We start from the raw sequence: 11,476 nt of genomic DNA on the forward strand, positions 1-11,476 counted from the left end.
GGCTACACGACTGTCAGGTTTTATAAGTTAAGTTTGTAGGTGAAATTACAGCCTCTAGTTAAAATACTTGTGTGCGACGCACCATTTAATATACTTGACTATATCGGTCCAAAACCCGGGCGGTCAGTGGGTCTGTTGTGGCCTAATGTTTTTAATTGGGGTTCAACTGGATCTAATATCTGGTGTTGCGATAAGTTGTAATAAAAAAAAAGGGGGGGGGTTCCGTAAATACTAGTGGATAGCGGCGACAATATACAGTGTGGTAATAGATGTGCTCTCCAGCGCATTCTAAACAGCTGTATTCAGTCTCGCTGTTGTAGAATTATATAGAAGATGAGACTCTCAGTACCTAAGTGGAGAGAGCTAGCATGTTCCCTTCCCTTTCTTTGTATATTTAACGTGCTATATTTGCCATTCTCTCCCATCAATATCTCTGCCCTGAACGCAGTTATTTACTCATGTTTATATATTGTAAAGTGATGTCAAACGCTGTGCGTATGACGTCAGATGGGCTGACGTGGGTCCCAACGTTCTGTGAAGCCATGTTATAACTTTAGTTGCACTGTCCCCATTATAGTCCATTGTATAGATAAATGAACACAGATTTTTACATTAGATTATCAGTATGGCATAGGAGGTACTGTTAAAGTCCAGTCTTGCGTGTACGTGTATCAATTATAATACGTGCTGCCACTATAGGATGGACTGAACAGAGAACATGAAATGCACATTCTTCTTCAATGCTTGATGTAATGTATAATGGATCATCATGAACAGCTGTTAAAGGAATGATGGCCTTATGGTTTTTCCAGGCACACTTTTTTTTTTTTTTTTTAATGAGTCTCAAACTGAGTTAATCATAGGTGATTCATTGGAGCACACGCATACATGAAGCATTCTGTGCGACTGGGGGGACACGGCTTTGCAACTTCACGAATACACACAGGTTTCTAGTTTTAATTTCCATCATTATATATCATTTGTTGTGAAAAATAATTGAAAAACACACCAACAGTGATATGTAAACATTCTAATAACACAGGTACATAAGAGAATAGGATGTGTATACATCTATCATTTCATTTGCACACAGTCTATTCTACTTACAATACAAGATTAATGGATTACACTCCAAGAGGACGTACCGAGTGTAGACATTGAAAATATACAACACACTTCAAGAACACCAACTACACAAATCTATTCTTCCCTTAATAGACAATTATTGTTAAACTGACTGAGGTGGCTATCAAGACGAATTGGACACATTACATTGATCTTAATAACGGTACGGAACAGGAACAGCAGCTATTATAATGATGCATGTTTTTATTGCAAGACTGGACTTAAAATAGTACCTCTTATGTCATATTGATTAATGTACAAATCTGTGTTCATTTATCTATGCAGATGACTATAATAGGAACAGTTCATCTAACACTCCGCTAAAAAGGGCTTCAGAGAACTTTGGGACCCACGTCAACCCATCTGATGTCACACGCACTTATGTCACTTTACAATATAAGCATGAATACATAATGGTGTCCGCAGCAGAAATATTGCACGGAGGGAATGCTGATCACAGAACTTTAAATCTACAAAGAAAGGTAAGGGGACATGCTGGCTCTGTCCACGAAGGTCCCCAAGAATTGCATCCTTATATATAATTTGAGAACAGCAGGACTGAATATAGCTGTTTAGAATGCACTGGCGAGAACATCAATTACCATACTGTAGGATATTGTAACAGCTATCCAGCAGTATTGAGGAAATCTGTCTTTTCGATTTCATTATATCACCCCAATTAAATAATTAGGCCACAGCAGACCCAGTGACCGTCTGGGTTTTGGATCATTATAGTCCTCTGTATATTAAGTGAGGCGTACACAAGTATGTTGTAGAGACATGAGACCTGCAGAGACGGACGAGGTAGATGCAGGATGACATCATGCCCATCAACAGCTTGATGGCCCGCACTGTGGCGGTCTTCGTGGACGACAGTTGGTGCACCTTTCCTTGAATGGCTGCTAGCTTCTCCTCCGAGGGAGACACCAGGCAAGCCACTGAGTTCAGTGTGGCGCCAAGGAACAGCGCGTTCTGCGGTGGCATTAGGCAGGACTTTGGATACTTTACATAGTATCCCAGCTTAGTCGTACGGTTTTCTTTGTGTGCTCGTCGGCCAGCTGCCAAGAGCAGGCGCGTATCAGCCAATCGTCCAGGTACGGGTAGACGTGTATGTCCTGCAGACGCAGATGGGCAGCCACTGGGGCCAGACATTCATAAACACTCTTGGGGCCGATTTCAAGCCGAATGGTAGGGCCATGAACTGATCGTGTTGTCCTTGCATCACAAACCGTAAGAACTTTAGATGTTTCCTGTGGAGGGGGGACATGGAAGTATGCGTCCTTCAGGTCCAACGACGTCAAGAAATCCCCTTCCTCCAGTTGGCTGAGCACATGCTGCAACGTAACCATCCTGAATTTCTGGGACTTCAGGTACTTGTTCAGACGGTGCAGGTCCAGGATAGGTCTCCAACCCAGTCTTATTTCTTACCAGAAAGTATCTGGAATAGACTCCGGAGCCCCAGAGCCGTTGGGCAACGAGCTCCATCGCCCCTTTCCATAGTATAGCTCACACTTCCTCCAGGAGCTGAGGGATGTGCTGCTCCTGCCAGGGAACCAGTGTAGTACGTGGGCACCTGCGTTGGAACGCCAAGGTGTGTCGCTGGGCGAGAGCGTCCAGCACCAATCTGTCTGTGATGATCTTCCACTCACTAAGATAGTAAACCGGCCTCCCACCGGGGTGCACGAGTGGGGGCCCGAGGTCTTGGCCATTCAGGCTTGCTTGGGCGCCGGTGCCCTGCGGGCAACAGAGACACTTACCTCTGCTACCGTAGGCCTGGGAGCGACCCCTTTAGGCTTTTTGCTTGGAGGACCGGGGAGGTTGCCTGTAAGAAGTGGAGAATCCCTTGGAAGACCTGCTCAATTTTCCTCTGGAGGAGTGAAAGCAAGACTAGCAGTGCTGCTGAAGAGTGCCATGGGAACATGCCGTCTCTGTATCTATATTAATGGCTTGAAGGGACTAGTCAACCACCTTCCCGAACAGAATTTCGCTGAAGGGTATATCCAGCATCTTCCCATGAACGTCCTGGCGAAAGTTAGTGGCCTTCAACCATCCCCGTCGACAAAGGCAGACTCCATTATGGCATAGTCCGATGCCAACTCCCCTTCCTGAAAAAGGGCGAGAGCTTATATTTTCTTGTCATTGGGCAGGAACTCCAGGTTCGGACACAGCGTGTACTAAAGCTCCCGGTCGTACTGGTCCAAGATAGCCAGAGCATTAGCTGCCTTGATCGTGAATGCCACAGTGTAAATTACGGTGTCCATCTTCTTTCCCTCACTGTCCAGAGGAACTGATGAGGCCGGGTTGGCTGAATGTTTCCTTGCGGCAGCTGACACTTCCACACTACCGAGTCTGGCGACAGGTGAGACCTCAAGCACTTGGGCGCGGAGTCGGGCACCCTGTATTTCTTCTCCAACCGATCTCGTTTGGCTGGAGCCATGCATGGATTCTTCACGAGGGTTAGTCCTTCCTCCAAAATGACGTCCAGAAAGGGTACCGCCATGATAGTCTTCCTCTTGGACTCTCGTCACTGGTACAAGAATCCCTCTTTCTTGGTTTCCTCGGGCACCAGCTCGGAGGCCCTGGAGAGAGAGTGGAATGATCCCACTTCGTCTGGTACAGAGACTATGACGGGCATCCAAATGCAGCGATTCATTGTCTTCCGGGAAGAAATCGTCATCCTCTTCGGTTCCTGTGGCTGTCTCTGTACCCATGTGCTTATCAGAGTCCACTGGTGGAGTCGGGGCCCGGCGTGGTGGAGGAGACTGATGAGAAAGCATCATCCGACGCCTCTACTTCGTACGCAGAGGCTGATCAGCAGCCTGCAGCACCACAGGTGTCGGTGCTGGGGGCAACCTCTGCTGGATCTCTGTCACCAGGGCATGGAGGGTTGACAGAATGTCCACAGATCTGTTCCTTGGCTGTGGATGGCACAATGGAGTGCTAGGCCCTGCGCCATCGTCCTCCTGGACCGTATGAACGGACTATTGGTCATCATCCGTGGATGAGATGTCCATTGGTTGAACGCAAACCTTGGAGGGCTGTTTCGGGGCCTCCTCTGCACCCCCCCACCTTTTTCCTCCGTGAGGGTCTTGAACCGGGATCTGGACCGGTGTCTTACACCCTCACCCTACCCCTCACGGTACTTGTAGCCTTCGCTGATGCTTCGGCAGACATGTCGCGCCTTGGAGGCAGGGATACCCTCTGCACTGTAGGAGCCACCCTCGTCGGATAGGCACCTAGCGCCTCTGTGGTCGTTATAGCGGATGTGGACAAAGTGGTCAACAAGGACTTCGCCTGTCACGGCTTGGGCTGAGCAGCCGCCTTCTCCTCTGGCCTAGGCTTGTCCGATTTCTCCCATAACTTGGCCGGGGTGGACGACTTCCCATTTGAGGAGGAGCTCGATGGCAGGTTGGCTATGGAGGCAGACCGCGATGGTGATCGCAGCATATCCAACCTGGGAACCGAACCAACGGCGGACCCAGACTTGCGATTCTTGGCCTCATCTTGGACCCCCACTGATGGGGCGACTTCAAAAGGACCTCGACCTCTTCCAGAGGGAGACCGCTCTTTGGACTGGCCGGTCGTGGCCGAGACATGCCGCTGCTCGCAGCACGGGGCAGAGACCTTTCTTGAACTGAGCCATGGTATCCACAAAACTAGAACCTGAATTGGGAATCAATACCTCAAATCTTCCCTGTCGTCGTATCACACTTGAATTCGAGTTGCATCTATTCAATTATTACTTCTCTTTTGGAATTAACCCATGGTTATAAATTCCTGTATTTTGCCTTCAGGGTTCCACACATTTTGGTTTGTTTTCTGTGTTGTTTTGCAAATAAACATTCATTTTTTATTTGCGTTTTTTGGATTGCAACCAGTTAAAATGTAGAGTATTTCGTCTACTGTCTCTCGATGGAAAAGGAGATTAAATCAGTGGAGGGGCAGAGCTCATAAATTCACTTCGCCAAAATTAAAAAAAAACAAACAGACTGTATGTTTCTGAGTATTGGACTTGGACTGATGATAGTCGAAGACGACTAGTCGTCAAATGTAAACTCCCATTTCTTTGGGTTCGGAGGTCTGTTTTTTGTGTGAACTCCGTTCCTCAGTTTATTAAAATGACGATCCCTTCTTAATACTGGGATCGGAATGCGGTCTGATGTAGGGATCTCCCTGATCCGTATTTGTCTACTCAGGTCGCAAAAGAAGCCGACCGGTTCCAGTGGAATAGAGATGAATGTCACCACTTTCTTCAGGGCTAGAGACACGCACCGATTTTGTGTGCGGTCTGATTTCTTCTTGTTGAATTGGCGGAATCTCTAGTATTCAGGAATAGGAGGTCGCCACAACAGAGCTGAAAAAACTCCCATCCATCAGGGCCCTGGATTCGAGCAGGTTCAATTTCTTAATATGTCCCGAATCCAAAAGCTTTAACAATTTCCTTGTACACCTCCCAGCAGCTGAAACGCGCAGCAGTCGTTTCACAGCCAGCATTCAAACAGGGTTACCTTTGACGACTAGTCGTCTTCGACCATCATCGGTCCAGGTCCAGTACTCCAAAACATACGGTCTGTTTGTTTTTTTTTACATTTTTGGCGAAGTGAATTTATGAGCTCTGCCCTTCGACTGATATAATCTCCTTTTCCATCTAGAGACAGCAGACGAAATACTCTACATTTTAACTAGTTGCAATCCAAAAAACGCAAATAAAAAATGAATGTTTATTTGGAAAACACAGAAAACAAATCGAACTGAGCCATGCCACCTGCCTGCTATGCCCGTCTTTCTTGGTCTTCTTAGAGAAGCTCCGTCATATCTTGCACCAATCTTCGTTGTGGTCCGAGGCAGTAGAGACACAGTAGATGCTGGTCCTCCACGGAGACATTCCGTAGCCCGCATTCAGTGCAGGGCTTGAAGAGGGTCCTTTCCTCCTTCTCTGTCATGGTTGGAGGGCGCGAAGTAGGCCCAAGATGGCCTTCTGGAAACTTTTGAGGAATCTTAGCCCTTGAGGGGCACAAAACTTCACTGACAACGGATCCCTGTTGCTGGCCAATGAGAAAAAAAGCACACGGGCAGTGGTGCAACAGAAATCCACTGGAGAGTGTGAAAAACTTCGAAAAAATATACTAACTAGCTTGGAGAGCAACTTGAGGACTCCTAACACTGAAGCGTGCAGTAAAGATCTGAAGATGGCTGCCTGAGGCTGGGCTTAGGGAGAGGACTGTCACTGGATGGGGGCAGTATGACCAGAAAACAGCGATCGCTTTAGAGGAGAAATACCGTTTTAAAGTGAAACCTTTTTCTTTTACTGAGGATTCCCAGCCTGACTACTAGGAATATTCTTGAGTATGTGCATCCATGCCAGACCGCATGCTGGAGAATAAACTTTGTTGCAGTCCTTTCAGTGGCGTCCAAAAAGGCTCATAGGTCCTCAATTAGGCAAGACTCATCATGACAGAATGTAGTCAAACGTTCTAGGTGATCTCTGTTAAGAGGTTCTAATTCTTAATCCCTCTCCGGAGCATGGTATCATAGGAGCTCCCTGTAATTTAGCCACAGCGCAGTCTTGGGGCGAGAATCCAACGATCTTGGAAAAGGGGGCAGGCAGTGTCTACGGAAGTGAGCTCTCCCTAACAGAGATGTACCATGCGCAGCCTCTTGGATCCTATGATTTCAGTGGGCCAGGAATATCTACCTTGGACTGATAGACCTTGAATAAAGGTTCTTGATAATGAGCAAGAAGCTAGTGTCTTGATGCCAAAGAGGACCTGCATAGTGAAAAATGTTCTTATTGCCACACATTTCACTCTAAACAAAGGGATGCTAAACAGTAAGCAGATAAAAGTGAGAAAATGTTTGAAGTGCTTAGAGACGCTGACTTCACAGACAATGAGCTTGAGGGCAAATTTCGACTGGGAGGCATCATAGAATACTAGGGCAGTCTACCTGCCTTAAGACTGTTTTCCATTTAAATTTCCTGCATAGCAGTTTATGGGGCTAGGTGTTTCCCTTTGATCAGTTTAGATTAAAGGAAAGCACCTTCATTGCGCTTTCTGGAGGTTCATTGTATGATATGAAGGCAAAAATGTAACCAAGTCAGATAAGTTGCCAAACAAGTATACATGCCAATAACGAGCAGAGCTTTCTCTATTTAAGTGTACCAAGATCCTACACGGAATGATTGTGTATATTAATGAAGATCTCACAATAAACAAATAATTTGCCTGGTTTTTAACTTCAAACTCTGCAACTTGAATTAGTTAAAAAATTTTTTTTTTTTAAAAAAAAAGGTTTTTATGGTAAATCACTTTTTTATTTTTTAAAAAAAAATTGGATTTCTTACAAACAGACACCCTTTGACACGGTATCCAGAGATCCCACACATGCGTATCAAAATTCACCCGTCTATAATCAGAGTCACCGGAAATACATTTATGCACTCAGTGGATATAATACTAAAATATTCAGTTAGATTGCTCACCCGAGTTTGAGAGGGAAGGCGACATTTATTGTTAATTTGTAATGTTAATTTATTGAGATTTAATTTGAAAATCGGTAGAGTGAACAGGCTTAGAACAGATTGAGCCAGCCAACGAGTCAGAGACTTTGGCATCTCCGAATGGCTAGACCAGGAAATAAAGTTCTGAGTGGGTGCCTGGTGGTCCCCCTAGGCAGGTAGGTTCTGGGACTCTCTACCGGCCTCAGTAGCGGGGGAGTCTCAACCAGATTTCTTAGCTCACTATCCCTTTCACAGAAGAGAAATAGCCACAACATATCAGTCTTTGTCCTGTCCAAGAGCAGTCCAGCACTGAAATGCTAGGCAATTCTCTACTGAACAAGAGTACCAACAGCAACCCAAGACACGTGTTTCGGCCTGGCTTGTCCTCATCAGTGAGGTGGAGCTGTGCCTCCTTACGAACAGTGGGGTCCACGTCTGGATTACCCTAGTAACTTGGGGTGAGACCCAAAGCTACTTTTAATATGCAAAAACAGGGGGTTCTGAGGCTCTCTCTCTACTGGCCTCAGTCGCGGGCCAAAGTTTGAACGTAACATGCATGCCAACTGGCTGTGTTCCTGTATGTAAGGCGAAGGTCAACCGCTGGAAGAATCCACTGCAAAGAAGAAAATATGCCTGCAGCCAGAGCTGAGTGACCGCTGCAGCTCCAGCCCTTTCTACTGTGTGACAGGGAAGATCCAAATCGGATAACATCCTCCCTTGGACTGGTGGGCCTAACCAGTCTTGAGACTAGGAGTGTCACGGTATTCGTTTTATGACGGTACGATAACCTTCTTGCCAAATGACGGTATATCATGGTTATCACGGTATAGCAGGTGGAGTTAACTGATCTTAACAAATATTTTCTATAAGGTCATAAATTGACAGATGTATCGTCACAAACAAAACCAGGCACCCAGGGACAGAATTGGGCTTTTCAACATACTTTCCACTGAAATGCCTTGCTTCCACCAAACACAAACACACGTGTGGAGAGGAGGGGGTGGGGTGGAGGCCTGCTGCAACTGGCAAAGCAAACTGAATAGCTTTTCTTAAGTGGTCATTTAGGCTTTTTGCTTCCCCACTGGCTACTGGTGAAGATGAACATGTTGCCATCTTGATAACCTGCATGCCACAGATCAATGGAGGCTGATGGTAGTATACGCTTGTGTACACACACACACGTGTACACACACACGTGTACACACACACACTTTCTCTTCACGGGCCAAAAGGTGTTCAGTAATCACTGACATGTTACCCTTTGGTATGGCAGCAGGGAATACCCACAGAGATGAGTGAATTTCGCAGTGTGACTTATTATATGTAAATTCAATGATAGAACCAGGGAAATCCCCCATTGCCGTATGTTTAGAGAACATTATCCATTATAAATATATAAACCCCAAAGCCGCCACCCTAAAGTAAATCCTTTTCCTTCTTGGCACTGTATCTATTCTTCCTATTGCTAACATATTGATTTTGTGTAAGGCACGTGTGGTTTATGGAATGGCATTAAAAACTGCTCCAACTGAAACTACTTGGCAGACGGCACATCCAACAGTGCAAAACCAAGACTGCACAGCAATTGCCTACTGCAGCCTTTCCAAATCAGATTGAAAAGCACACTTAACGGTATGAACGGTATAACGGTATAAACAATGTGACGGTTATTATTGTTCAATTAAGTGGTTCACGGTATCTTTAACGGTATACCGTTATACCGTTACATCCCTACTTGAGACCAGCTAGAGTTTGAGCAATCCCACAACGAGCCGTGACTTTCCGGGCCTGCAAACTCTGAATACCCTGGTACCTCTGGCACTGCTGCAGTGCATCGTCTTGCCAAGCACATTTCCGGCTGCAAACTTGTGGGCATTTGTCTGGACCTACAGAGACTCCAACCCAATTGTAGAAGTCTCCACAGCAGAGGCATGGACCGAGAGAAAGAAGGAAGTCTGCCGGACAACAAATGTTGTGTCGAGCCTCTACAACCAAGTGCCGCGAAGATCATCTGCTGGGCATCCCTGTGGTCAAGTCTGACAGTCTGCTCCCGCCAAAACATCTTCCTCCAGCTACCAAGGCCAGAGACCCACACCAGAGTGGTTTCATTTTACCATGGGGCCTCACCAGTGACATCGATCTTCATTGAAGGTACTGTTGCACTCCAGGGTACTTGCCTAGGCAGTTCTATTGCTTTCTGCTCCTCTTGCCACATTGGGGTGGATGACCCAAGAGTGTTATACCAGGCCTCAGGACATCCATCCTCGAGATTGAAATCCTTCAGGTGCCCTACTTAGCCCCCCTGAACGCTTTGAAGCAATTTTCCATTATTTGCTACGAAATGCAATTTCTGAGAACGTACAACTTTGATACCTGCCTTCCTTTGTTCTGCTGCCCACAGGTAACTGCCCCCCTCCTCCCACCCCCGTGTCCCACTTCTGACTACTGAGCCTCTCATTCCCCAGATAGGGTTGAACTTTTAAAAGTTAAGCCCTACACAACGTTATTTACCTACCAGTATTGCTCCTTCTAGTAAATGTTGGTGGATATGATTTGATAACTTGAAGCTACTCTTACTACTTTCCTGTTATTCTAAAAAGTCTACTAGTGAACAGAGTATTGCAACAGCAAATATTCACTGTGTCTATTTCATTGTGTGAACTATTTTTACCCACCGGAGTTGCATATTGATTTTAACATTGCCTTAGTGTATATAATTACTATATTTTATATAACTACAGTTGGCGTTTCCTTGACTATAAGCGTGCTCGAAGGTCTTTGTGCTCCACTACAGCCATTCTCCCTCCTAGACTAAGCCTGGCCACTTGCCCATTGCTAGCAAACCTTTTGGTTAGTTCAGCCAAACCTAAGAGTTGGAGCCCTGTGCCCCCAAGAGTGAATCCTATAAAGCCCTGCCACAGGTGGACTTTAGTAAAACTCCCCAACATGAAGACCTTAATCAGGTGGTAATCTGAGCACTGTTGAAGCCTCAAGGGGATCCAAAGGAAATTGCAAATTTGACCTATTTTGAATATACTTTTTTGGGAAAAACTAAGAGGGAATGGCAGGGCAGCAAAAAGATATTTTTGGGAACATTATCATTGGTCGAGAGAGCCATTGGTGACACTAAGCTGGTTTTATAGAGGGGTGAATACTGGGAGTGACGGAGCACTGATTCTGTTGGATCTGCTGGAAGCCCGCAATACAGTCCGCTATTATATTTTGCTCAACTGCCTGCAAACTACTGGAATCCAAGGACAACCTTAATTGGATTGAATCCTTTCTTAAAAGTCAACAGCAAACATTTCCTACCTCCCTACAAATCAATCTCGCAAGATTAAATCCACCGTACGGCAGGTTTATTCTTGCACTTCATAAAGTCTACTTGGTTCTATTGATCAAGTTAATATAGTTCTATGGTGTCAAGATTTATAACTACGCAGATGATACAAAATATGTTTATGTCAATCTAGAACCAATAAGACACTAATTATTTCACAGTATGTCTACAGTTGACTGATCAATGGATATGAATAAAGTCAAAAAGTGAATCCTACGGAAATCTTTTAGTGGGTGCACTGATCAAATCATGGCCTCAGAAGCTACAGACATGCAAACATGTCCCACTGCAATCATGTGATGATAGTCCAGTCCTGATTTCGAACTTTGCATTCTGGGAATGGCCACCAATTCTCCTCCCGCCCCACTCCCCCCACAATATAAATCCAGGATGACAATCCAAGAATGCAGAGTAAAAACCAGACATGGCTACCATCTCTTAAATGTAAAGGAGCATGTTAGCAGGTATGCAGCTAGTAAAAAGCCTCTCTGCCTCCCCCACCCTCACCCGCA

General features: G+C 45.7%; 1 protein-coding gene across 2 annotated transcripts in view; it reads right to left on the reverse strand.

Annotated features, from left to right (window-relative positions):
- Positions 1–11,476, reverse strand: part of RFWD3 (ring finger and WD repeat domain 3) — a 580,144-nt gene that overhangs the window by 277,988 nt on the left and 290,680 nt on the right. The gene's annotated exons all lie outside the window — the stretch shown is intronic.

The sequence above is a fragment of the Ambystoma mexicanum genome, chromosome 1p (genome assembly GCF_040938575.1).
Source record: "Ambystoma mexicanum isolate Mex_15411 chromosome 1p, UKY_AmexF1_1, whole genome shotgun sequence".
Taxonomy (NCBI): domain Eukaryota; kingdom Metazoa; phylum Chordata; class Amphibia; order Caudata; family Ambystomatidae; genus Ambystoma; species Ambystoma mexicanum.